The following is a 27,779-nucleotide window of genomic DNA, read 5'->3' as shown; positions in this document are numbered from 1 at the left end:
TCTACTTCCTTCGCATCCAAGATATCGAAGCAGAACCGAAAGAAAAACAACATCCACAAGTCCTCTTGTGATCCACCACACTGCCAACCCAATCAACATCAGAATAACCATGCAGCCTCACATCTTCGGCAGTGTATCTCAGTCCATGAGTGATTGTGCCCCGAAGATATCTCAGAAGATTCTTGGCACCAATCCAATGTATATGATGAGGCTCAACCATATATTGGCTCAATGTGTTAACTACAAAACATATGTTCGGACGGGAGTTCACCAAGAACATCAATGCTCCTATGAGTTGACGATACTCAGAAGCATTTCCCAATTTAGGTCCAACAACACTACCACATAACTTCTTAAAGTTAAGTTCCATCGGAGTAGTCACAGGCTTGCAGTCCACCATCCCAAATCTTTCCAATATCTTCACAACATATTTTCCTTGAGAGAGGAAAATTTCACCTGGCTTTTGCCAGACCTCCAACCCTAGGAAATAGTGCATCGGTCCTAGGTCCTTCATCTCAAATTCAGAAGCCAACTCCCTCTTACATTTGTGAATGAGAGGGTCTGCACTTCCATCAACTCCATGCTTGATTTTGTAGAGCCACTTAGAGGTGACAACCGATTTGTCCTGGGGTCTAGGGACCACATCCCAGACATCATTCTTCATAATTGACTCGTATTCTTCATTCATAGCATCCTTCCATACTTGATGCTTCACGGCTTCTTCAAATGATGAAGGCTCATTTTGAATGATAGTGCTCATGGCGGTCAAATATCCTTGATACCTGTTCGACTTCTTGCTTTCACGGAAAGTCCCCCTTGGTGCAATGTGTCTCTCGACATCTTTGAGAGTCTCCCTAAGCCATGAGGGTCTCCTTTTGGAGGAGGAGGGCTCATGAGGAGGAGGATCAATAGGATCCATAGGTTCAACATCAGGCATCGTTTCGTCTTCTTTTGCACCCTAATCTACGGTGTCAGCTTCTTTGTCCTTCCTTAGGATAGGAAGGTTGTTGATCTTCCTGAGGGCCATATCTTCGTTGAAGGTGACATCATGACTTATCTCAACTTCCTTTTGACCAACCACATAAATTCTATATCCCTTAGAATTTTCACTATAGCCCATAAAGATTCCTTTCTTCCTAGATGCACCCAATTTTCTTCTTTTCTCTTTAGGCACATGAAAATATACGAGACTACCAAAAATTCTAAAATGAGAGACATCAGGTTTCTTACCAATGAACATTTCTTTGGGAGTCTTGGAGTCCAATGCTTGATGAGGGCATCAGTTTTGAACATACACGATGGTATTTGCAGCTTCAGCCCATAGGAACTTCGGAAGGCCTTGATCATGAAGCATGGCACGAATTGCTTCTACAATAGAGTGATTCTTCCTTTCAGCCACACCATTCTGCTCAGGAGTGTATGGCGTTGTAGTCTCCCTCTTAATGCCAACTTCTTTGCAATAATCTTGGAATTCATTGGATTCGTACTCGGTCCCATTATCAGTCTTCTCGGATTGGTTTTCGATCAAGGCTTTGAAGTGTCGGAACCAGGTGAACACTTCATCCTTCTTCTTCAAGAAGTAGATCCAGGTTTTGCGAGAATAATCATCCGTAAAAGTGAGATAATATAAGTATCCTCCCAAAGAGTTTACAGGCATCATACCGGATGTGTCATAGTGGATCAATTGCAATATATCTGTGGTCTTGCTATTACTTGAGGGGAATGGTCCCCTTGTAAGTTTTCCTTTGGCACATCCCGGACATACACCTTCATGTTCTACTTTGAACTTGGGCATACCTATCACCATCTGTCTCACATCGGGTAGGGCCTTATAATGAAGATGGGCAAACCTCCGGTGCCATAGTTCAGATTGTAGAGATGTGTCGCAAGACATGGCTCCCAATGGACTTCCTCCAACTTGATACAAAGTGTCAACCCTGAACCCAAGAGTAAAAGCATCTTTAAAATTTCTTTTCCAAACACGTACCTTTCCATCGATGAATGCCACCTTGAATCCTTTGTCCTCCATGGCTGAAATGGACACCAGGTTCTTCTTGAGATTAGGTACATATAGTACTTCTTGCAAATGAATAGTGTTACCTTGATTCAATTGAAGGGTAACATTCCCTACTCCTTTCATGGGATAGGTGGCATCATCTCCAAGGATGATCTCCAAGTTTGTCTCCTTTTCTATCAGATTAGAGAGGGCTTCCTTGTATCCGGTGAAGTGCCTTGAGGCACCACTATCAATCAACCAATTTTCCAAAGTGTCTGGAGGAGAGGCAGTGGAGAGGACCGATATAAGATAGTACTCTTTTTGCTTATTGTTAACAACATTTGATTCTTCATACCTGGAGTTCCTTGATTTATTGGAGGGTCAACCATTTCCTTTATGTCCCGCATTCCTTTTTCCTTTGCCATTCCTTTGATTGTTGTTGTTAAAGTTGCCCCTGGAATGATTGTGATCATCATCATGTGATGTGTCCCTTCTATTTGGACACTCTCTTGCATAGTGGCCAAACTTATTGCAAACAAAGCCCCTGCCCTTCCTTCCTCCCTTAGATCCAAGCTTTCCATGGAAATGACCTTTAGACCTTGCATATTTTCTCCTTTTGGCATGAGCAGAGAATGCAGTGGGGTTGCTTCTATTCGAAGTCATTTCTTGCTACACATTCTTGTTTCTTCTTGAATGCATCTCGACATCAATTCTTCAAACCCTGCAATTCGATCATTGTTGAGGACGGTGGTTCTAAATACATACCACTCAGGTGGGAGTCCTCCAAGGGTGGTGAGAGTAAGTTCCCTGTCAGGAATGACTTTTCCAGTCAAGAGTAGATCATTCTTGATCTTAGTAATCCTCAAGAAATAGGATTGAATAACCTCGTCCTTGCCCTTCTTAATATCCTTCAACTTATTCTTGAGAAATAGAATTTGATTAGCATTACTAACCTTGAACATGTCGAGCAACCTATCTTAGATCTCCTTGGAGGTCTTCAATTCGGAGATGTAGGCCACCAGATGTTTGTCAATGGAATCCCTGATAATCTTCTTTGCTTTGACTTCAGCCCTATTGTACTCGGTCTTCGCAGCAACTGGTGCATTTGAAGGAGGTTCATAGATTTTACCCTGCACATAGTCCATCACTTCTTTTTCTTCCAAGGTCAAATCAAGAGACATTTTCCATCTATGATAGTCAGATTTATCATGGAGCTTGTCTTTCGCCGGGAAGTAGGATGAGGAACCCATTGAACCTTTTGTCCTTGTCCAACTGTCTTTGGTGATTGCTCTTTCACTCTTGCTTGGGCTTTGTCTTCACCTCAACTCTGATACCATGTTAATTTTAGGCAACATTGGTATGTTCTATGCTTTAGAGCAATTTTATCTCAATTTCTTTATTTGCTCAGTATCAATATTCAGATTAGCAATCACATCAACATGATAGTAAAATGCAGATAGAACATAAACATAAACAATAGAAGACAAGCCAAGACAAGAGGACACAAGATGTGGCACTAGCTAGGGACAAACCCCACTGTGGGAAAACCCTTGATCAAATCTTCTTTTAGTTTTCAATAGTTCAACAAAGAGAGATAGTACAATCTACAAATCTGATAATTTATAACAACAACAAAAGAGCCCTAACCAGAAAAGTCAACGCTGCTCAACAGGGCAAATTTGACCCTCAACAAATCGGTCAACTTCAGTCAACTTCGACCTCCAAACAACAAGATAAAACAGCCCTCAAAACAGTCAAATTAAGCCCAATCAAAGTCTAGTCAAACAGCCCACTTCCGGTCAGCCCTAGCTGCAGTCAACAGTCAACATTTAGCCTCTATTTCTGTGCCCAAAAATGCCGCCTGCCCAAACAGAGATAGCCCTCACAAAAATGCAGTCAAAGGAGGTCAACGCATGCTGTTCAACGCTTGGTCAAACTGTGTAGAAATTCGGTCTCCTGAAATTTTGGCCTCCTGAAATTTCGATCTCTTGAAATTTCAGCCTCCTGAAATTTCGGACTGTGGAGAAAGAGGCCCAGAAATCCATACCCAATCAGTGAGGGGAGAGAGAGAGAGAGAGAGAAGTGTAAAGATGAGTGCGTCCAAATGAGGCTAAGGCATCATGTATTTATAGCAAACGTTGAGGATGAATAGACGTGACTGTTGGGCTTCTGAGCCTACATAAGATTGCTGGCCGACCTTGACATTTTGTCCATAATCAAAATAAATTCATAACTTCATTTGTACATGTCGAATCAGATGATCCTTAGATCAATCCTACACCTTTTAGAGAGGGGAATCCAAGAAAAATATTAGCTGTCATAAATAAGATGACCCATGTGGAGGTTGGCCCTAGTTGCCAATTTTAACAAATCTCAACTTTTATCTCAAGTGAGGATTAGGATTGAATCCTAGCCATTGATCACTTAGAAGATTAGGGTTAGGGATTTTGGCTTAATGAACTTATAAAAATTAAACCTAAGGGAGAGGTATAGACATATGTCGAGGAAGCGATTTTCTCAAGAGAGAGAGGCTCAATTAGACTGACAAGAAGTGAGAAGAATTGCAGTAGGTGATTTTGGGAGAGATTTTAGGGAAGTTGAAGCTAGGAAAGAGAGAGGATGAGTTAGCTGAGGAGGGTCAAATTATTGGAGAAGGGCTGAAATATCCACAGGATGAATTTCTCAATTCACAAGGGTTGTATGAGGGAAAAGAGAGGGGCCAAATTGTTGGGGAGAGAGGTTAAATTCTATAGGTCGAGTTTCATCAGTAGTACCCATTTCCAGGGGCCAATTTCGTTGAGGCCGATTTTTCCTAATGGTGCCGAGTTCTTGGTTCCCAGCAGTTGTATTTTTCTGTGTATTCTTAGTGGGTCTAGGTCCATATTTTTTTGAGAAATTTAATATGAAGGAAGATTGTGTTGGGCAAAAATTTGTTGTTATAGTGTAATGGATTTCCCTAGTTTACTTACGTTTTATTTTATTTTGAGATAATATGCCAGTGTGTTTATTTTATCAGCAATTTCAGGAATATTTGAGATAAATATTTTTTTGTTTTTAATAATTTGTTGAAGTAAAATTAAATCAGATCTGGTATAAGAGATTTAACAAACGATTTCATGGAGAGACAAATAAACTCAGGAGGGAAAAGACAGAGAGGTAAAGAACCCAAAATGCAACATGTGCATGGTCAAGGAGATGCTACTTCCTTGCTTGAGCTCATATGAAACAAAGGAACTGTTCAGATTGTCATGCAGATGTGGAGACCATAATATAACGACCCTGAACTAAGTGCTAGCATGAGTGTTGACAAACATCTTGCTTGATTAAGCAACATGGTGGCATAAATTGTAGATTTTTTTTTTTTTGTTTTTTTTTTTGGGTTAAATATGTAGCCCTCCCAGTTTCAAGGTTTTGGCATAATGTTTAATGCCCACCACTCCAAAGTAGTTAGCTGATATGTAAACTTTTAACAGTAATTATTTTGAAACATTTAGGACTATACTTAATTTATCTTTCCAGCTGATAAGAAAATAAATTTTCAAGAACACACAAAATTTCACACACTTTTTACACTGATTTTTGGTCAACGACGACCCTGGAAAAACTCCAGTGGGAAAACCAGTGATAAGGAGGAATTTATTGCTTCTAATTTTCTGAGAAATTTACATAGGAATTAACACATTAAGGTACTTATCTCCCCTTGAATGTCATTCCAGCTTCCTTGGAATTTGTGTGAAAGTCCTGAACCCTTGCCTTGAAACTCAGGCCACTGTTTAGTACTTTTCCTGCTTAGAAATGCATTTCTTTGATGGCAGACTCAGTTCAGAAAGTGATTTTACAGCCCAATAATCTCTACATTCATTTTGGTGTAGTCAGACTGGGAATCTTTCGTGGAAACACTTGCCACAGGTCTGATAGAATACCCTCTCGAAATCTGCGTTGCCTCCTACTATTTCAGGCTTGTCTGGCAGATTTGTACAACACTGATAAATACACCCTCAGTCCAGCAATATAACCTTTGAAACCTCCTCAAAGATCTCTCAGAATCTCTGCCTCATAACTTTGAGAATCACGCTGGAAAAAGGTATTAGTTACATCGCTGGTAAGGTCTGCCAAATTATGATCTGCGTGCTATTCTCCAAGCACAAAATTCAGGCCTGAGCTGAGTATCTTCTAGCTGTTTGATTTCCCTCCTGAAGCAATGTTTTGCAAGCCCTGCCTACTTCTCCTTGCACCCTCTCTTCTCCAAATGCTCATGTGAAGAATGAATGAACTTCTCTTGCCTTTTCTTTCTTTTTGTTTTTCATTAGATAGAACTAGAAGGACCCTAACCCTATTGATTAAGGGCTGAGATTAGATCTCAACCAGTGTTGCACACATCGCGATTTAATCGCGATAAAATCGGAAAATCGCGATTTTTTCAAAATGACGATTCGAATCGCGATTTTTATCCAAAAAATCGGCGGAAATTTTTTTTGGCGATTTTTATCGAAAAAATCGCGATTTTTTTAAAAAATCGCGATTTTTTCGAAAAAATCGCGATTTTTATCGAAAAAATCGCCGGGCACGGGGGCAGCGGGCGTTTTATATGGAAATTCGATTTTTCTTTTTTTCATTCAGCAGTCCGCCGCGGAGGAGAAGGAGGAGAAGGAGAAGAAGGGAGGGAGAGGGTTGCCGTCGCTTGTGGGAGCCGATTTTAGGAGGAATCCAAGCCAAGATCGCGAATTTGTCCATAAACCAGGTATGTAGATTAATTTTTTTTTGTTTTGGTTCTCTAAAAACTTTGTTTTTCATTGTTTTTAAAGAATTTTTGGAAATTTTTCATTGATTTGGGATGGGTTATTTGTTATGACTATGAGAACCAATTTTTGTTTTTTATTTTCTCATTTTCTTTAAACATTGTTTATTTTTTTTTATTTTTCATTGTTTTTTGGGTTTAGAAATTGGGATTTTGGAAATAATTAGCTTGTAATTTTGCAAATGCTAAATTGTAATTTGTATTTACTATTTACTATTATCATTTATGTAATCCTAAATTCCTATTTCCTAATCCTTATTTTTCCATAGGTTTGCAAATTCAAAATTCAAAAACAAACATGCCAAGGAAATTGGATCCTTTCTGGGAATATGGTGACCCTAAAACTCCGAATGATAGACAAAACTTGATTTGCAAGTTGTGTGGAAAGGAAATATTCGGGGGGGTGTACAGGTTGAAGTTCCACCTTGCACAAATCCCTGGACGTGATGTGGGGCCCTGTCTAAAGACAAATGCTGAAATTATCCAAAAAGCCATGAGAGCATTGGGAGAATTAGAGCACACTAGAGACGCCAAAGAAGAACTCAAAAGGCAACTAAGAAGGTCAGTTGAAGGAAGTGGGCCAAGTGGCACAGGTTCTACTGCAGCGTCAGTCAATCCGTTTGCTGCATCATCATATTTTGTTCCTCGAACCACACCTGGTTCACAACCAACTATCGGTTCAATGATGAAAAGAACTGAAAAAGAAAAAGCTGACAAGTTGATGACAAAATTTCTCCTCTGGAGTGATATTCCTTTCAGCATTATAAGGAATAATCCATTTTTCCAACCTACTCTTGATGCTGTTGCCAGTGTTGGCCCGGGGTACAAACTCCCTTCTCTTCATGATTTCAGAGGCCGGCTTCTTCAAGATGAAAAGCGTGACTGCACCCAAAGATTGGAGGATTTTAGGGCATCATGGGCACAAACAGGATGCACTGTTATGTCAGATGGTTGGACTGACCAAAAGGGGAGAACCCTTATAAACTTCTTGGTTAGTTGTCCCTTGGGGACTATGTTTATCAAATCTGTTGATGCAACTCATCAAATCAAAGATGCAAAAAATTTATGTGATTTGCTGGATGTGTTTATTTTGGAGGTGGGTGCAGAAAATGTTGTCCAAGTCATAACGGACAACGCTGCAAATTATGTTGCTGCTGGTAGATTGCTTATGGACAGGCATCCTACTTTATTTTGGACACCTTGTGCTGCCCATTGTATTGATTTGATGTTAGAGGACATAGGGAAAATTCCCTTTGTCAAAGAGGCTGTTGACTCATCAAAAACCATCACAAAATTTATTTACAATCACACATCTGTGCTTAGCTTGATGAGAAAATGCACCAACAACAAAGAGTTGGTGCGCCCCGCCATTACACGGTTTGCGACGAGTTTCATATCTCTTCAATCCCTCTTGAATTCTATGTGGGATTTGAAGAGAATGTTTGTTTCAGAGGAGTGGCGTTCTTCGCCAATGAGCCGCAAACCAGAAGGAGAGGCCGTCTGCAGACTTGTTTCATACCAAGAAGACTTTTGGGCGGGAGTGCAGGAGGTGTGCGCTGTCACAGAACCTTTGGTAAAGGTTCTTCGGTTGGTAGATGGTGAGAAGCCCGCAATGGGCTATTTGTATGAAGCCATGGATAGGGCCAAAGAAGCCATTCGGTCCTACTATGATGACAAGGGAGATGATGGGTTCCAGAGACAACTCCTTCTATGGAAGGTCATTGATGAGCGATGGAACAACACACTCCATCGTCCCATTCATGCTGCTGGCCTTTTCCTGAACCCTGCATTTTCTTATGCATGTGGGTTTAATTTTGATGTTGAGGTCGTGGAAGGATTATTAACCTGTGTCCAGAAGATGGTGAAAACTCCAGAAGAACGTATGGAGGTCTCTAGACAAATTGAGCAATATAAGTTGTCAGGTGGCACATTTGGCTTTGAGATGGCTATCAATGATAGGACGGTTAAAATCCCAGGTATTTTTTAGTTTGTAGTATGTACTTTGTAACTTTGTTTCAAATTTCATTGTTTCTTCAAATTCCATTTTTTTCTTATGTTTATTTAAAATTTTCTTTGTAATTTTGTTGTAGACGCATGGTGGAAGATGTATGGTGGCAGAGTACCCCTTTTGCAAAATCTTGCCGTGCGCATCCTCAGCCAAACATGCAGCTCCTCGGGATGTGAGCGCAATTGGAGTGTATTTGAAAAAATACACAACAAGAAGCGCAATAGGTTAACACTTAAACATTTAAAATATTGCAAATTTCCAAATAAATTTTTGAATTCATTAAAGTTTTAAACAATATTTTTTTTATAATATTAATTATTAATTTATTATTTCATGAACTTTGTACAGGTTGGAGTCCCATAGACTTAATGACATGGTCTATGTCTACTACAATCTTCGATTGTGGGTGAAACAACTAGAGAAGACACCTGATACGGAAGCCATCTCATTGGATGGGATTGACACCACTGCTGAATGGAGGGTTGAGACCGAGAGGCCTCTCATGGATCCCACTGAGGATTGGTTAGTGCAGGATGAGGGGGAGGAGGAGGGGGAGGAGGAGGAGGAGGAGGAGGAGGAGGAGGAGGAGCAGGAGCAGGAGGAGGAGGAGTTGGAGGAGCAGGAGGAGGAGGTGACACCGCCTACCCGGGCTACCCGGGCTACCACTACCACCAGTAGAGGACGTGGTCTCCGTCCACCTCAGCCTCTTGTAGCTGCTACTACTAGTTCTTCAGCTTCTAGAGCACGTCAGACTCCACTGCCATTTCCACCACCACAGGCACCAGCTTCTACATCTAGAGGGAAAGAGAAAGCTGTGCCATATTCTCGCAAGAGGGGCAGAGGAAATCAATAGGATTAGACTTTCATTTTATTGTATATGACATTATGACATGATGAGATACATTATCATATTTTTTGTTGATATTTTGAGGCTGAGTTGGACTTGGGACTCAGGACTTACTATTCAGGACATGATTCAATGTTATGTGTGATTTTAGCGCTAGAAATGATATTGAACATCTTATATATTAGTTTTTTTATCATATTTATGTGTCAATGTATTTATTTTATGTTGTAGATGGTTTAGATATTAAAAAAATTGAAAAAAAATGAAAAAAAATGAATATTTTTGTGCCAAACGATTTTTTCCGATTTTTTCCCGATTTTTTCCCGATTTTAACGATTTTTCCGATTTTTTCCCGGCGCCGATTAAATCCCGATCGCGATGTGTGCAACATTGATCTCAACCCATAAGATTAATGGTGGACATCATTTCCCTCACTTGACCCCCTTTCTCATGTGGCCCCCATCATTTAATGAACTCCCTAGTCACTTTAATGTTTTGTACCTTGTACTTTTTTCTCTTCATAAAGTTAACCTAAAAATAGAAAGTAACTTTAATATTAAAAGGTACTTTATTACTTTTCCTCATAAAGTCACTTTAAGATGTAAAGTGACATTAATATAAAGTACTTAGTATAGGTAGCACATAAAGTTAGTCCCGAGGCTATGGTCCAATGGCTACGTGTGGAGGTTTGGACCCCACAAGTCCTCTGGTCCAATCCCGGGCAGGACTATGTATGCCTGGGAGTTGCTCCAGGCATGATTTCTTAAGTTGAAAAAAGGTACCAAATAAAGTGACTTTTCACCATGACTTTAATATAACCAATAAAGTCAATGCCAAAAAGGTAATTAAAAAAGTGTCTTTTTAGGAAAAAAGGCTAATGCACTAGGAACACCTTTTCTTAACGTTTTAAGGCTAGTTTGCCCTAGCTTCAAGTGTTAGAGGCCATTCTTGGCCTAGCCTCAAAGGTTTGAGGGCTAAAAGCCCTAGACTCAACCCCTTTTCAGCTTCTTGAAGAGTGCCAAAGGCCCATTTAGGCCTTGAAGACTAGGCCGTGGCCCTAGAAGGGCCTAAATTCTTTTTTGGCAAGTAATTTTAAGGGCTAATACTTTGCCTTGCAGGCCTAGAGAAATTTTTGGGCAAGGGTTTGAAGGGTTTCTCATTGTATTTCCATCAATTTGTGGACTAATTTTGAGGTCTAAAATGGGTCTCAAAACAAAAATGTACAACCAAAATCAACTTTACAAGAACCAATAGGATTCAATATGACGATGTCAACCACGGGGGATGATTCACCATTTTTGGAGTAAAAAAATAATAAGATTAAGAATATATATATTTTTTTCAACTTATCTCCCTATGGTTTTACTCAAATTTCAAGCGGGAGCACTCGTTGGATGCGAAATTTAATTCCTCCTCTAAAGAGTACCCATGTTGTATACTTTCGATGGACCCTGCTACATGAAAAATGAGAAATACATGAAAAAATGTGATTGTTCATGATCAACTAAACCCTATTTGGCTACTCAAAAAGCCACTGTTCAGGGTCATTATGGAGAAATTCTTGACAAAGGAGATACATTGATAACATTGATATATGAAGGGTTCAAATCTAGTGATATAATTCAAGATCTTCCTTAAGTTGAACAATTGTCAGAAGCCCGTTTGAATAATTCCATATTGATGAATCTGAAAGAAAGTTTTGAAAAGTGTAATCACATTTTTTCATGTATTTCTTATTTTTTGTGTAGCAGGGTCCATCGAAAGTATGCAACATGGGTACTCCTTGGATGAGGAATTAAATTCCGCATCCAACAAGTTCTCTTGCTCAAAATTTGAGTAAAACCATAGGGAGATAAGTTGAATATACGAGTTGAAAAAATAGTTTTTTCTTTTTTCCCTCTAAAATTTGATGATGTAATCTAATCTTATTCAATTATTTTCGTTATTATTTTATAATATCTCTTAGGAGACCCATTTTAGACCTCAAAATTCCTCTAATGGAAAGGTTTCAAGGGCTCAAGATTCATTTGCTTGACCATCCAAGGCCTAGGTTGGCTGGTAGCATTAGAGGGTTTGAAAGCCCTAGCCGCTAGCTTTTCAAGGTCTGAGCTATCATTTTGAGTGGATTTGAGGGCTAATCATTTGTGTTGCAGGTGTTGGAAGGCCTAAAGTCACTTCTTGGCACTCCAACAACTCAAATTTGCCATTGAAGCTAGGTCACTAAACGTTGAGGGTTTGATCCTCTCAGTGGCATATAAATCAAAATATAGGCCTAAACAACTCCATAATAAACTAATAACTCACTTAAGATTTCATACATTGATTGTAAGGGCTTAATTATCAATCTAATTGATTTGTGATGATTGTCCTATGCATTTATGAGGTCTGATATAATTGCCACAACGATATAATTGTTGATGTCTTGCTCTAAAAAACTCATCTAAGGAAGCCTAATATACTAAAGAATCATCATCTTGATTAAAGGGCTCAATAAACATTGATTTGCTTGATTTACAAGAGAAGTTTTGGGACTGATCTGATTTATATATTTTAATGGGCATTGAATAGTGAGGGTATTGATACATTTGTCTCTCTTTGGGATCTTGAGGATAAAATAACACCATTGCATCCCTTGCATCTCTTGTTAAGCATTGAATTAGAGTGTCTCTCTCTTACTGCGTTAGAATTGTAATTGTAATTAGCATATTGCATCTTTGCATAGCATATCATAGCTATTCTCATTGACTTGCATTTGCATCCTTGGTTTGTCATTATTGCATTCTTGAAAATCACTGTTAGCAATCTCTATACATTCTTATGCTTGTTATGAATTATGCTTAAGAGAAATTATGTCTTGTATCAAATTGTTTCATGACATAAGTAAATGAGTAAATATTGTTTCTAATTGGAATATATTGCTCTCATTATTGTGCTCCAAGTTTATCTATCAAGAAGAATCTAATAAGCTTTTGAAGTAATTAGAATTGCTAATTGTGTTTCATTGGAATTGTTCATCATGTTTCATTTGAGAGAGTCCTTCAATTGATCTTTAAGTGCTTCATCTAATTGCTCTTATATTGAACATCTCTATAAGCATTTGGATCTCAAGTCATTTGTCTTGTTGAAGTACTTAATTTACTTAACAACCTCATTGAAGCTATCCCTCACATCTTGCATCTTCATCCAAGGATAGAAGTGCATTTCTAAAAACATACCTCCAAGCATAAGCTTGGTTGTAAGAAGATAGGATCACCTTCTTCAAACAATTTGAGGACTCTAGATCCTCATTCGCAGGTAAGATAAGTGACCTTGCACTTCTTTTATGGGCAATCCCTTGTAGGAACGAAGACATCTAGGTGGTTAGAACCCCATGGGAGGTATCGTTTTTGAGGCCATAACCTCCTTCCTTTGGGCTTCTCTCTACAACTTGCGTTCGAGACCAGTTCCAAAAGAATTGAGGAGAAGGAATCACTTAGATGCATATAAATAATTAAAAGTAACCAAGAGTTTGCATCTCATATAGCTTTAGGTTCTGCACTTCATTTAGGATAGAACTTGCATATTGCAGCAACTGTTCATCCAGTAACTTGGAATTCTAATTCATATTGAGCATGTAATTAATATCTAAAGGCACTGGTCTATAAACCGTGATCTTAAAAAATCTAATCAAATCGTGCTGAATAACCATACTTTCCTTCTAATTTCAACCTAGTTGATAGGCCATTCAATTGTGTCTCCTTAACTTGATGGTTCCCAACATGTTATTCATCATCTTATCCATATGGAGCTACACCCTTAGTCTTCAGTTAGGAGACATCTTAAATGGAGAGGGTAGGGATCAGAGTGATAACCCCTACCCTAAGTGTTGTCGCAATCCTGTGTACAATTTGGGCGACAACATGCCTCAACACCGTCTTCCTATTTTCATTGGAGCTCGGGTGTAGTGTGACTAGGGAATCCCACATCTCATAGAAAAACTTCATCCTGTCACATGAGGGAATAAATGGCCTTTGATAGGATCGGGAATGATTCTCCTTGCCTTAACATTCCACTTGTTGAAGTCAACCAATTGAACAAGATCGGTGGGAGGTTGCACCGGATTCTCCACAATGGCCCACACCGCAACTTCCTCAATCAATAACATCATTCTCTCCTTCCAGGGGCCAAAGTTATCAGTCCCAGTCAATCTGTCCTCCACCCTCGAACTAGTCGCAATGACCCTCACAACCAACACTAAATCTTAGATCTCAAAATCCCCCAATCTACCTCCCTCTCAACAACCAAACTCTGGGTATCTGAAGGTAGTTTTGGTTCATTGTTCACAATCTTAGCAGAATAAGTGCTTTCTTTTGGTTTTCTTATCAGTTGAAAAGTTTTTTTTTTTTTAAACTCTGTAGCCCTCCTGTTTCAAGTATTTAGCATAATGTTTAATGCCCACAACCCCAAAGTAGTTAGCTGATATGTAAACTTTTAACACTATCTATTTTGAAACATTTAGGACTACTCTACTTCATTTATCTTTCCAATCGATGAGAAAATAAATTGACAAGGACACATAATTTCACACACTTTTTTCACAATGATTTTTGGTCAACAGTGACCCTGGAAAAACCCCACAGTTGGGGAAAACCAGTGATAAGGATGAATTTATTGCTTCTAATTTTCTGAGAAATTTAGACAAAAATTAACACATTAAGGTACTTATCTCCCTTTGAATGTCGTTTCAACTTCCTTGGAATTCATGTTAAAGTCCTGAACCCCTGCCTTGAAACCTAGGCCACTGTTCAATACTTTTCTTGCCTAGAAATGCATTTCTCTAACAACAAACACAACTTAGAAAGTGATTTTACACCCCAACAATTTCTGCAAATTTGTACAACACTGATAAATACGCCCTCAATCCAACAATATAACTTGTTTGCATTATGATAAATGTGTTGTCCTTGATGGAAACCTACTTGATGAGTTGTCCTTGATGGCAACCTACTTGATGAAGATTGTCAACATGATGATAACATGATGATTTTACAAGCTAGTACACAAATGACAGAGAGTTGGGGCGAAGGCATAGCAGTCCAGTGACAAAAGAATGATGAAGGTGATGTTTTGAGAAATACACGCAGGTTCTATGAAGCAAAGCAACGTACACACGCGGGTATGGAGAAGAGAAAGCATGTACAATTTCCGCACCATGGTATCCTAAATACTGTTGGAAAATGTAACTAGGTTCGGTCTTCATAATTGTACTTGAAGTCAAAATGTAATATATATTTGTCAAAAGAAAGCAACGAGAATTTTATTATTATTTTTAATTGACTTGTTAAAGCATGGGTTTCATGCTTGGGTCAAATGTAGAGGTCAAGCTTCCATTGTAGGCTTTAGATTATTGTCAAAGTCAATTTGTGAAGACTCCTCCATCCATCTAGTCTCCTTGCTGTTGAAAGAATCCTTATCAAGTCGGCTAATATCAAAAGAACACATGTCAGCTCACTACAATGACACATCTCCTCACATGATCATGTTGGCTCATTTCAATGTGGAAACAATTATATATACAAGCCTAAGAAACTCGCATTAAACACACAAGTAGAAGTTCAGAATATCTTTGAAATAAGTTCGGTCATCATAGGAATAATTTCGGTGCCACTACAGTGGTTGTATTTCGATATTATTACAGTGAAGGAATCTCGGATTGATTGCTGTTATAATGAATAAATAAACCTCAGAACTGTTGCAGTTTCGGGTTATTACAATGAATATGTTTTTGGTGCTAATGCAGTTCGGTAATGTTACAGTGATGCTACCACAGTAAATCTCGGTGCTACCACATTGGTTATATCTTGATGTTATTACAGTGAGGAAGTCTCCGTTCTTCAGTGTCTCATGGACAACCTTCAGTGTCTCATGGACAACCTTCAGTGCTATCTCAATGAAGTAAAATCGGTGTTATCACATCTAGGATTGTTTCGTTGCTCGTTCGGTGCCATTGCAAGGACTAAAGTGTAAAGAAGGATGACTGCTAGAAGGATGATAGAACTGAAGTATGACGTGACAAGGTTGAGTAGATGGAGGGAGGTAGTCTCGAGTCTAAGTTGTAAGGGTCTTGGTCGTCTCATCTTGAATCTATTGAAGGAAGAATTTTGACTGGGTTTTCCCCTAGAGTAGGGTTTTGCCCTGGCAGCGTGCCTACATCTTGTGTACTCTTTTATTTGTTGCTGGGCATTAGTTTTGATGATAAGAAAAGATAAATATAAAGAACTAATAAGAATAACGAAAACATCACAAGATAATGTCATTAATACGAGAATCATTTAACTGCCATCTCTATGGATTTTCCAACATGGTATCAGAGCTATGGTCATGGTCAAAGTCAGTTTGAAGAAGGACACTTTTGGGCCTAATGGAACTAAGATTACAGTGAGCTAGTTCAGTCTTTATCTAACATATTAAAGACACCTTGAAGAGGAAGGAAGAGGTTCAAATGTCTCAATAATGGGATTTGATATACCACAGTGAAAGTAGTTCGGATCATCTTCAAAATGAGGATTGTACAAGTTCGATTCCAGAGAGAAACTTTCGGCACTATCACAGTAAGACAATTCAAATATTTTTAGAGAATGGGTTCCAAGCATTTCGGTGAAAGTACATGACAATCATTTCGGTGAAGAGATGGTCCAGATGCTACCACAGTGACAAGATCTCGGTCTCATCTCAGTGAAACAGTTTCGGTGCAACCACAGAAAGAAGATCTTAGTGATACATCACAACGAAGGATTTAGTGCTTCTACAATAAGTAGGTTTCAGTGTTACTACAATAACACAGTCTTGGTACAATCACTGCCTCGATGTAATTGCAGAGAAAAATAAGTTCGGTGCCACCACAATGGTTCGGTGTCACTACAGTGTGAGGGGTTCACTACAATGACAAGGGATGGAACTTGGTACAACTGCCCGTGGAGATCTAAGAAACTCAAGCACAAGGTACCAACTCAAGAAATATCAAGTAATTATTTAACTAGATGCATTTGCAACAAGTCAAATAAGGTACGTAATCACAAGGTACATTTATGAGCTTTTAGATTCCTATTATCTCTAATGGTTCATATAATCCCTATTTATAGCTAGCCTAGGGCAAAGATTGTACTCCCTAGATAACATACTAAAATCTCATATTAGGATCTTAATCCCTATCTTCTAGGATTTACAAGTAGTCTAGGATTTCAAGCAAAAGTACCAATGTTGATTGAAAGAGTGAATATCTTGATCTTTGATATCATAGGATTCCATCCTCCATGATTATCTAACTTAAGAAACTAAATCACGTTCTTGGTATCACATGTTTTTCAAGAAAAAGTACCAATGTTGATTTAAAGAGAGAATATCTTGATCTTTGATATCATAGGATTCCATCCTCCATGATTATCTAACTTAAGAAATTAAATCATGTTCTTGGTATCACATGTTTTGCTTGAGAGTATGTATCACAGATCATGGCTGAATACAAGAAGAACACTTCAAGGAATACTTACAAGGTTTGACCATCTCTAGGTATGTCGTAGTCTATACACCTTATAAATTCTCTTAAAAAGTACATTCATCTTATTTTGAAATTTGCGTTACATTACTAATATTGTTATGTCTAGCTGTCTTGAATCATAATGATTCTTGTTTTGGGTGATTCATCACTTGATAAATCTATCCCCCTCATATTCTTAATTGACTTTAAAGAACCCTAGAAAGGTTTTCTGGAAAACCCGAACCTAAGGATATGTAAATTTTAAAGTCTGAAAGCCTAAAACTGCTTAGGGTTATTGGGAAATGCTATTTGTAGTTTTTGTTGATGATGTCATGTTTGGGATTTCAGAATGATCATGAAAACTTAACTTGTTAGGTTTGAATGATGTTTCTCTGAAATCCCAAACCTTTGAAGTTTTAAGTATAGTAGGGTTTACTTTGCTATAAAACCCTAGATCTTTAGGGTTTGGTTGGGTCTATAAGCAAAACTCTTGTTATGTATTTAGAGTCCTAGGAATGAAACCCTAGGAATGTGTCCATTTGGTTGAAATGCTAGCCTGTTCTAGGACAGTATATGTCTAACATATTAATATTTCCTGACATATGATGTGCTTATGATATGATGATGAATTCCTACATATATGTGTTGATCTAAGTATTAATGGTCATGAGTCCTAGGGTTTGGAAACAAGCCCTAGTCAAAGTTTGATGGTCTAGGATGATGTTTGGAAAATCTAGGGTTTAGCAGCTAAACCCTAGTAGTAGTTAAATTCTCTAGTATGTATAACTGTCTGGAATTTATGAATCTATATAGTGATTGCTAAGAATTTGAAGATGGAAATCTAGGGTTTACATCAAACCCTAGTAGATGCTAGTCATGATGTTGATTAAGTTGTGATTGGTTTTGATTGTTGAAGCTCATGTATGAAATATTAGTGAGGAGTCTAACATATGAATTCTGAAAGTTGTTAGATTCATTGATTTGATTTGTTTCTAGGGTTTGCTATATAAAGGAACTTGTCGTTGAAAGAATATTGAAACCCTAGATATAATGAGTGTGATATCTTGATAAGCTATGAATGTGATTTAGGGTTTGTAACTAAACTTGGGCAAGAAGTTGAAGTATTGAAGTACAATCTCTTGCTGATTATGTTTGTAAAGTCTAAATGCTTCCGTTATAAGATTTTGATATGGCTAACTTCATGCTTCTATAATTTTGGTTGTACTTGCTATCTAAGTTGTGCATGTACATCATCTTCAAGTTGGTGAAGATGATCGTAAGTAAAGTTGATGTGATAAGCATGATATATGAATGACTCTTATAAGAAGGATGGAAGCCATAAAAGATACTCCAATGAAGAAGTAGAACTCCGTAAGTTAAGAGGGAGTCTAGATGAAATCTCTCTAAGTTAAGAGGGAGCTTGCTATTGTGGGCTCCTGTTCTACAGATACACTCCAGTGTTACACACTTCAACCCATAAAAAGAAGGGTTGCCTTTGATCATGCAACATAGTTCTAATTGCACCCACTATGGCACTGTTTTTCCTCTTTGCCATCCCATTTTGCTGGGGGTGTAAGGCACTATGTACTCTATCTTGATGCCCACACTACTACAAAACTCCATCTCGTTCGAGGTATACTCACCCCCATTGTTTGATCTGAACACCTTGATCTTCTTCCTTGTCTGGTTTTCCACAAGAGCCTTAAACTCTTGGAACCTCTTAAAGACCTGGTCCTTGGTCTCCATAAAGAAAATCCAAGTCTTCCTGGAGTAGTCATTAATGAATGTCACATAGTACTCGTGTCCGCTCAATGATACATGAGACATAGGACCACACACATCATAGTGTACCAAGTCTAGGATACTTGCTATTGTGTTGTCACTGCTTAGGAAAGGTGTATTGGGGTACTTTCCCAAATCATACCCCTTGCACACATCATGATGTTCAGTGCTAAACTCAGATAAACCTGTAACCATCTCCCTCAACATCCTGAATGCTCCATGGTGCAAGTGGGCCATCCTCTTGTGCCATATCTTGTATGACTCACTACTGTTGCGCTGCGCCACTAAGGCTCTAGTAGGCTGAAACATAAACCAGTAGAGTCTCCCACTGCGGGCTTCAATCACTCTAGCAGACTTAGTACTAGATCGCCTAGGATACATGAGCACCTGTCCTCCTTGGAACACCGCCTCATATCCCTTGTCCTCAATACTGGACATTGAAATCAAGTTCTTCTTCTGCCTTGGAACATAAAGAACATCTGTCATTTGTGAAGGAGGTGATGACTCCCTCTGAAAGGTTATTTGATATTTAAGATTGGAAATCACTGGGGGGGGGGATGAGTCAGTAATTTAATTCTTTATTTCTGTTCAGCTTAATCTTCTTCTTATGCAGTTAATGATTTATGTTTGTGCTCAATAGTTATTGTATTCCTTTTGCAAATTTCAAGGAGAATGGTTTGCAGATATGTTTATTAAGTATTCAAAGCATTCACACAACATGCAAGAATTAAACACATGAAGACACCAAATATAAGTTGAAACCTAGAAGGGAGAAAAACATGAACTTTAGGCTGAAAGTGATGTGAAAGCACGCTGCTACTCCTTTTTACATCATATTTTTGTAGGCTCCAACCTACAAGAGGCTCCTACCTCAACGAAAGCTTCAACTCCCACTAGTTTTCTGCAGGCTACAACCCATAGGAGGCTCTTACCTCAACATGCTACAACATGTTCTTTTTCAAGCTACAATATAGAAAAGAATAGAAATTTCTCAAGTCACAAGCGCTGGTTACCTCATATCCAATTCTGCTGTCAAGTTTTTTGTTGAATTGCTCCTTCTTCTGCTATTGGTCATTCTTTCTCTGATGTAGGCCACTTCCATTCAGAAATGAAGAACAATTTTCATTCCACATTGTATACTTTATAAGCAAGCCCACTTCGCTGTTTGTATTCTTTCGAGGAATATGAAATGAAGCATAGTCTCTTGGACTTCCAAAACTGCTCACAAGCTTGTCTTTTCATTTTCAGTTCGGAAAAATTATCTGTAATGTAAAATAGCGCTAAACTAACAACTCATTCAGTAATGATTACAAGAGACAAATAAGATTTGGATTTCTATATTTTTTGTTTAAACAAATACATGTATTTCAACTTTTGTCTCAATGTTTAGCCTTCACATTGATTAGCATAACCTTTGCACTTCACATCACTTTCAACCTTTTATATTCATCATTCAACATTTATGTACACTTTTCATTCAACATAAATTATCACTAATGTGCTTAGTGACATCAATAACATTTACTGACATTAATCAATTAGCTTAATCTTGACATCAATGCTAATATTGCCTACAATCTCCCCCTTTGGCATTGATGACAACTCTTTCATCCTCCTCCTTTTGTCCTGAAAGATATTTCTCCTTGCTGGCCATAACCTCTGCTTATTTCTCATTGCTGCCCATAACCTCTGCTTACCTCCCCCTTTGACATCAATGGCAAGGGGTTATAGATGTCTTGTAGCCTGTAAAAGCGTCCTTAGTGTAGCTGTCATTATTTCATTAATGATCTATAACCTGCAATGTCTTGTTCTGCATAAACATTGGTGACATTATCATTGAATGAATGCCACTCCAAATGGCTTATTAGGGCTCCTCCAGATTGAAGATTGCTCCAAAACCAATGATGCTCAATATGATATATAAATGTTGCTTCAAAGACGCTAAATACCAACACTGCAACACATTCTTGTGAGGACACTCTGAAAGAATAAGCTTGATGCAATACGTCTAATGTGCAAGTTGGTCACTACTGTAGCCAACTTCACAAACCTCTTCAATTTGCTGCCAGTCAACGTGTCAATGAAACTGAGCAATGGTGCCTTTTTCCTCTTTTGTAGAAGTGTTTGCACCAAAGCACACTTCTTCAATTGAATAATGAACCAAGAGTATGCCGGAAGATAAGGCCAATGCAATTCTAGTGAAACTTCGAATCCCTTTGTCAGCTCTGTAATGTTTCCCAACTGTTGACGTTGCTGGGCTCGCCAACATTCAGGGGATCTCCCCAATATGAAGTCCCAACTAGACCTCACATCGTTTGGTGTAGGAGTCCCATCCGGTATGATGGCCCGGTTGCACTTATCTTAATGATATGCATTAGCTCTTGCTTGTCAGCGCATGAGAGTGGTATACTTAGTCTTCAATCAATGGGGTTTGTGTGCCCAGTGAGTGCTTAGTGTTGCTTGTGTCAAAGTTCTTTCATTGTAGAGGGAGAGGGTGAAAGTGAGTCTTAAGTCGAAAGGGAATAGTTCAACTGTCTTAATACAGGTTAAAACAACATGCATTACAAGCATCCAAAGAATAGTCTTACAAACGAATACAATACATGTGTGAAAACGTGCTGGCTTGTTAACAGGCTTTTGAATTAAGCGAAAGTTCCAAGACACATCCGTACATCATTGCATCACTAACCCTGATAGCAGGGCATTGGAGCCACTTCTCGCTCCTCAAAGAAAAGACTACAAACTCTCAAGGCTATGTGGGAGGAGCCAAGGTGAAAAGTCTTTTGGATGTACAAATGATGGGTATATATAGCCAAGGGTGAAACTAACCCTTGTGACTGTTTGACTTCCCTCATGACTCTTCGACTTACATGACTCTTTGACTTCATCCGTGGGTCTCTTGGACTTCCACATTACATTACATTGATTATACAGTTATGACCCAAAGTAGTGATGTGGCCGAGGCAACTCATGACACAACTTGACATGACACTGCTGGTATGCACATGCTTGCTGTGATGTTCGTGTTGAGTTATTGTGCTGTTGAGTGATGAGTGTGCCCGTGGTGTACCATAGCTTCATCTCCGTATGGCAGAGTGCGCGAAGTCTTCAATGGCCTTGGTGTTCGCTTGATAGTTCATGCATGCGCATGTATCTTCTTCGCTTGCTACTTGGTATGCTTCGTGTGTTTGTCCAACCGCGAGCAAGTCTTCTAGCATGCGCTCCTTGTTCACCCCGTTCGTCGTTGCGCCATGTCTCATCCATGTACTTGTTTTTGCAATTACTCATGATGAGACGACAACAAATCCAGAAATCCTCTAGTCCACCATGATGTATCATCTTTCGTATTCGGGTGCAGGTGACTGGGAGAGAGGACAAGGGGCTTTGAAACTGCATAGAGCACATTTCAGGTTGGGATGTGGGGCTCCGGGGCACTGGTAAAAAACTTGCGTAGAGGTCACTGGGAGGCTGGGATGAGCAGTCCAGAACAACAATGACATTCTGTAGGATCTAGCTCAACTGAGAGGCAGAACTGCGCAATTTTTTTAGGGAAGGCAGCGCGGGCAACAGAGAGCACTGGCAGTGAAAACTGCGCAGATTCTTAGGGGAGGCTGGGAGCGGGCTGGCGAAAACTCTGCAGAATTGGGAGGCAGTCATGCAGGACATGTCTGCGCAGTTTCCGGGTTGAGTGGGGCGCTGGGCAATCGGTGGACAATCCAAGAAAACTGCACAATTTTCAGGAGGAGCAGCAGGCTGGCTGATGGGGGGACTAACTAACAGAACTGCGCAATTTTCAGAGACAGTGCAGTGACAGGCAATAGGTGCCTGTCCCTCATGTCTGTGCAATTTCTTCAGTTAGAAGAGGCGGGCATGTTGACAACTTCTGCGCAATTTTTTGGAGTGAAGCCCGGGGTCACTGCCTAATCAAACTCTCGGGTTGACCAGTGGGAGGATTGACAAATAGGCTTGTGGGCATCGTAGATTGAGATAGCTTCTTGGGCAACTTCTGCGCTGTTCTGGGTGACAGTGAGCCAGGTTGATTCTAGGATTGCGCAGTGCAGACTGCCTGGGAGGCAACCTCAAGCTCTGCGCAATTCTGGGCAACAGTACTTGGTCACTGAGGGCTGAGATTGCGTTGTGCAGCTTAGTGGAGGTCTGATTGATGGAGGGTGGTCCGGTCGACTGACTTTTGGAAAAAATCGCTAAGTGTGTGAATGAGTGAACTCGTGAATACATGACCTTGCAAACACACACTCAACATGACTCGACGACAAGACACCTCAAACCAACAAGACAACATGTCTCAGTGTGACTGACTACGGGACTGTCTAATGGTGAAAGCGACAAGTGCAACACTTCGGATAGACCTTCGGACGACCGTGTCGACACTTGCGCGACAATGCTTACAACATCATGTGTGAGTGTGATAGATGTTTACATAGCGAACACAACTCATACACAAACCTTCAACATCACCAAAACAAGGTTGCAAGCATGACATAGTGATCAACATGCTGAAGACGACAGTTGGTCAAACAAGCGAAAAGGAAGCAAGACATGTAGAGGAAACACATGAAATGACTTTTTGGTGTTTGCACACAAGCATGTTACTGAAGACATGATGATATGACAATGACAAGCAGTCTTGCAAATTCAACTAAGAGATGTACTTAGAAAGGTTTTCTTTACTTACCATACTTACCCTCAAGATGATCATGCATTCGACAGAGTTTTCATGCGGTCCTGACCTTTACCATTACTTAGTCTCTTGGTCCTTCTCCTCGACTCCTTGGGGTTGATCTTAGCATGTCACCTTTTCCTGTAGTCACTGAGAGGTAGATCAACACAGCTTCAACGGGCAGTGACTATTGCCGGGATGAGGCCCTGGGAGGCCCATCTACATAGTTTCTGCATGCAAGACTGACAGGACAACTTGGACAACACTGCGAAGTTTTGAGGCACAAGACACTGCTGTGGGATGGGGGCCCTGGAAGGACACCTCTGTGCAGTTTCTGAGTGCAGGGTAGCCAGACTGCTCTGCGCATTTCTAGAGAGCAATGCTGGCTAGGGTTTCTGCGCACTGTGGGGTTTTAGCAGGCAAGGGAGGAAGCTTGATGGTTGTAGAAGCAAAGTGTATAGTTCTGAGAGGTTGGATGAGGCTAAGTGTGAGATCAATGAAACATATGGAAACATTGATAAGACTTGACTGTGATCACACACTAACACTTAGTGATGCAACATAGACTAACCAGAATGCATAAAACATACTTTGCTTGATGCAACAACCTTCACGACAAGAGTGCGTAAAGTGAGTGTGAAACATGTCTACGTGATGATAGCAACTCGTGCGCGCATGATTTCTCTTGAAGCAAAACAACATTCCCTTTACATGGCAAGCAAAGACCCTTATGCCCAAAGATGACACATGCTGCATAAAGATGAGAACACAGACAACTCTTAAGATCAAGGAGGGGAAGCTTGAGATCATCAGCTTACTGACAAGTGACCAAGGATGATTGATCGCAGGATACAAGGTAGGCTCCGAAATTTGCATCCGAGCCAAAATTTTGGAGGGTGGTTGCAGCCGCTACAACACCAACCTACTTCAATACTGTTGATTATGATGTAGGAATATAACACTAACAATCTAATGCCTCAATCATGCTAGGATACTTGTAAGACAGATTATTGTCAATCACATAGGCTTGAGTAATTTTTTTTCAAAAGACAACCTATACCTTGATCCAAACCTTATTAGTATATCAAGTTAGCGGAGATAGTCACAAAGTTTGGGAAATTAATGAGAAAATCTACAGATCTATCTTTTGCTCAAGAAGGAATGCATTTACACAACCTTTTCTTTCTCCACAAGGTATGTCTATACAAGATTTGAAAAGTATGTTTGATACAATGCTAACTAGCTTAGTCATTTCAATTAGGTGCATGTAGGCGCACATACATGTATATATATATTTATACCAACAACTTCCTTGTTTAATGTGAAGCCAACCAGTCATACAACAAAACAAATCTGTTTAAATTGGAACACCGAACATCTTCAAAAAATTTAAGAACAAGAAGGCAAAGTGACAAGATATTTTGCAATTTTTATTGATGGTCTGCGTCGATCTCCTGTCCATAGGTTGCAACTTACAGAGATGAGGTCACACAGTGGTGCTTAGTTGAATACTTTAATAACTGGGAGGAGGACCAAACCTTTACTTCTTCAAAGTAGTCCAAGATGGCTGGCATTTTAGGGGCTTCAAGCTTTACGAACCTCAGCGATACAAGTCGTGTTGCTACACATATCACAGAGTTAACGTTCCATATGGTTGTAGAGCTGCCTCATATGTTGCACCAGTGGCCTTCAGAGCCTTAAAGCAGCAAAGATTAATTCATTCAGTGCTTGGGGTTGCATTTCAAAACTGTTGTAGGAGAGAAATAAAGAAAAGTGCAACATGGGTTCCAAGCTGAGCGGCTACTGCAAGAGCAACCAAGTCTAAATACAAAGAAAATCTCTTGGCAGTGCTCGATGAGGAAATTCAGTGTGCGATTGAATCAGATCCTCCCACGCAGGATGTCAAACCTGAGGACACCATACCCTTTGAGATAGAAGATTTGCCAGGCATTCAAATGATTACACTCCGAAGGAAATATGGTAACAAGGAAATCAAGGTTGAAGTTCTTTTTGGGGATGTTGATGACGATAATGATGAGGAATGCAGTGGCAGTGATACCACGTCAGGGGGTATCCAAGTGAATTTAACAGTCACTGTTGCCAAAGAAGGAGGTCCTTTCCTCGAGTTTATTTGCATTGGGTATTCCGATGAGGTTTGAATTGAGGGCATGGTTGTCAAGCATAAGCAATTGACAGAAGGAGAAGCAGTTGGTCCAATTCCGTATGAGGGACCTCCCTTCAATGACTTGGACGAGAATTCGCAGAAGGGCTTCCATAAATACTTAGAAGTGCAAGGCATCACACCAAGTCTATCAAATTACTTGTGCGAGTACATGATAAATAAGGAGAGCAAGGAGTATATCAATTGGTTGAAGAATGTTAAGGAATTTTATTTAAAAAAAAGTGTTAACGTTCCATATGTCTCATAAATGTGTGTCATAGAATATATATATTCATATTCTATAATTTGCTTGGTAGCCTCACCCAATGCGATGAGTTGACTGCTTGACTTTTCATTACATCGGCGGTGGCGACAGACCTGCATTCCTAAAAAGTAATTCAACCAATCATCAGGTTAATAATAACATTGATCTTGTAATAAATAAAGACGTCACAATTATCACTGATCCTGTAATAAATAAAGACGTCACGATTATCACTGATACTAATAATGTCATAGATTTTGTTCATAATAATAAAACGATAACCATACATCCTCGACGCTAGCCATGGCAATCTCTGGAGACTCAAGCCACTATGTTTTAATCTCTGCGCAGAAAACTGATTCATCTGCCATTCCTCTCAACAACACACACTCAATTCACAAGAAAAACCAAGAAAATGAACACGATTTGACTAAATTGAATTTCCTAAACTCGACATAGAATCAAACGATGTTTACAGAACTCAACTCAATAAATTCAAATCTGCTTCTCTACGCAGAAGAATAATAATTCCGCTAAAATAATCTGCCAATGATCAACGCGATCCCTAATATTTAAGCTGCACTCATGATCTACTCCACACCGTGGCATGCAGAAAAAAAAATTTAATACTTCTGTCCAACCACAAAACCCTAATTCTAAATGCGTTGATATATTACCTCCGATCCTAGTTTAAATGAACATCTGCACTCTCGTTGATTGTCGTTGCGGTTTGGGGAACATGTGGCTCTCAAACCACTATCTCTGCACCACCATATGTGAAGCCTCCTCCACATTGAGCATAAAGATGTAGCAATAATTAGACATCATCTTGCACGCTCTGTTATAACATCAACGTCCAAATTAGTGGGATCTGTTGCCTGCACTTCACGGTAGACACCATCCAACTCCCTCCTAAACTTGTCCTTAGAGCTCGCATACACCATCTTGCTCCTTTGACAGTCGTCTTCGGTGACAAAATCGAAGTCATAGACCGCGTATCTACACTCTGTCTCAGGAAGAGAAGCCCTAAAGCTATCATAGTTCTCAGTGGGGCCACTGAGTTTATCTACTGTGACGACCTGATTTTCTTATTCGTCGATCTTGAATATTATGAAGAGATATATCTTCTTCCTTCGTTTGACCTCGCCTAGATTTGTTGATTCTAATGCCTCCATATCATTCGCTACTTTAACCTTTTCAAGAATTCCGTGAACTGATGCTACGAGGTAATGTATATTCCACGCGTTGTGCAGGAGGTAAAGTATAATGGACAACGCATGAGCAGGAGGTGGAGGTAACATATTGCACAGATTAAACCTACCACGACTTTATGCAAGATCTGAAGCTGGAGGTAACGTATAACGCTATGAAACCTACCACTACTTGTGCAAAAATGTAACGTATATAGCATGAGCAGGAGTTGGCTATTAAACCTACGCCCGACAGATAAAATATAGATGCCTCTTACCTGTAATCCATTGATATTTACACGGTCCATCAGTTACAAATTCTGCTCATTCAATCAGTATCGCATCTTCCTTGTTGTCAATATTATATATGGGATTGTCAGTGCTCATTATCAAGATTTTTGACTCCTGACATTTTTGCTCCATTCAGGTTTTGTGACTCTTGACATCTATTATGCTCCATTCTTCCTTTTCCTTGCGTTAGATATTTTGCAACGATTTATATCTTACCATTGTATATAGACCTCGTTTTGAGTGCTCA

At 39.5% G+C, this 27,779-nt stretch overlaps 1 protein-coding gene and 1 pseudogene across 1 annotated transcript in view; both read left to right on the top strand.

Annotated features, from left to right (window-relative positions):
* LOC149177526 (Glutathione S-transferase family protein) overlaps nt 1-27,779 on the top strand; it is a 128,688-nt gene that overhangs the window by 78,835 nt on the left and 22,074 nt on the right. The gene's annotated exons all lie outside the window — the stretch shown is intronic.
* On the top strand, nt 7,915-26,054 carry LOC149177527 (uncharacterized; annotated as a pseudogene).

This window comes from Pinus tabuliformis, chromosome 4_1 (assembly GCF_031772625.1).
Source record: "Pinus tabuliformis cultivar Carrire ecotype Pingquan chromosome 4_1, CPIR1, whole genome shotgun sequence".
Lineage (NCBI taxonomy): Eukaryota > Viridiplantae > Streptophyta > Pinopsida > Pinales > Pinaceae > Pinus > Pinus tabuliformis.
Note: the sequence above shows the minus strand (reverse complement) of the source record. Positions and strands in the feature narration are given on the sequence as shown.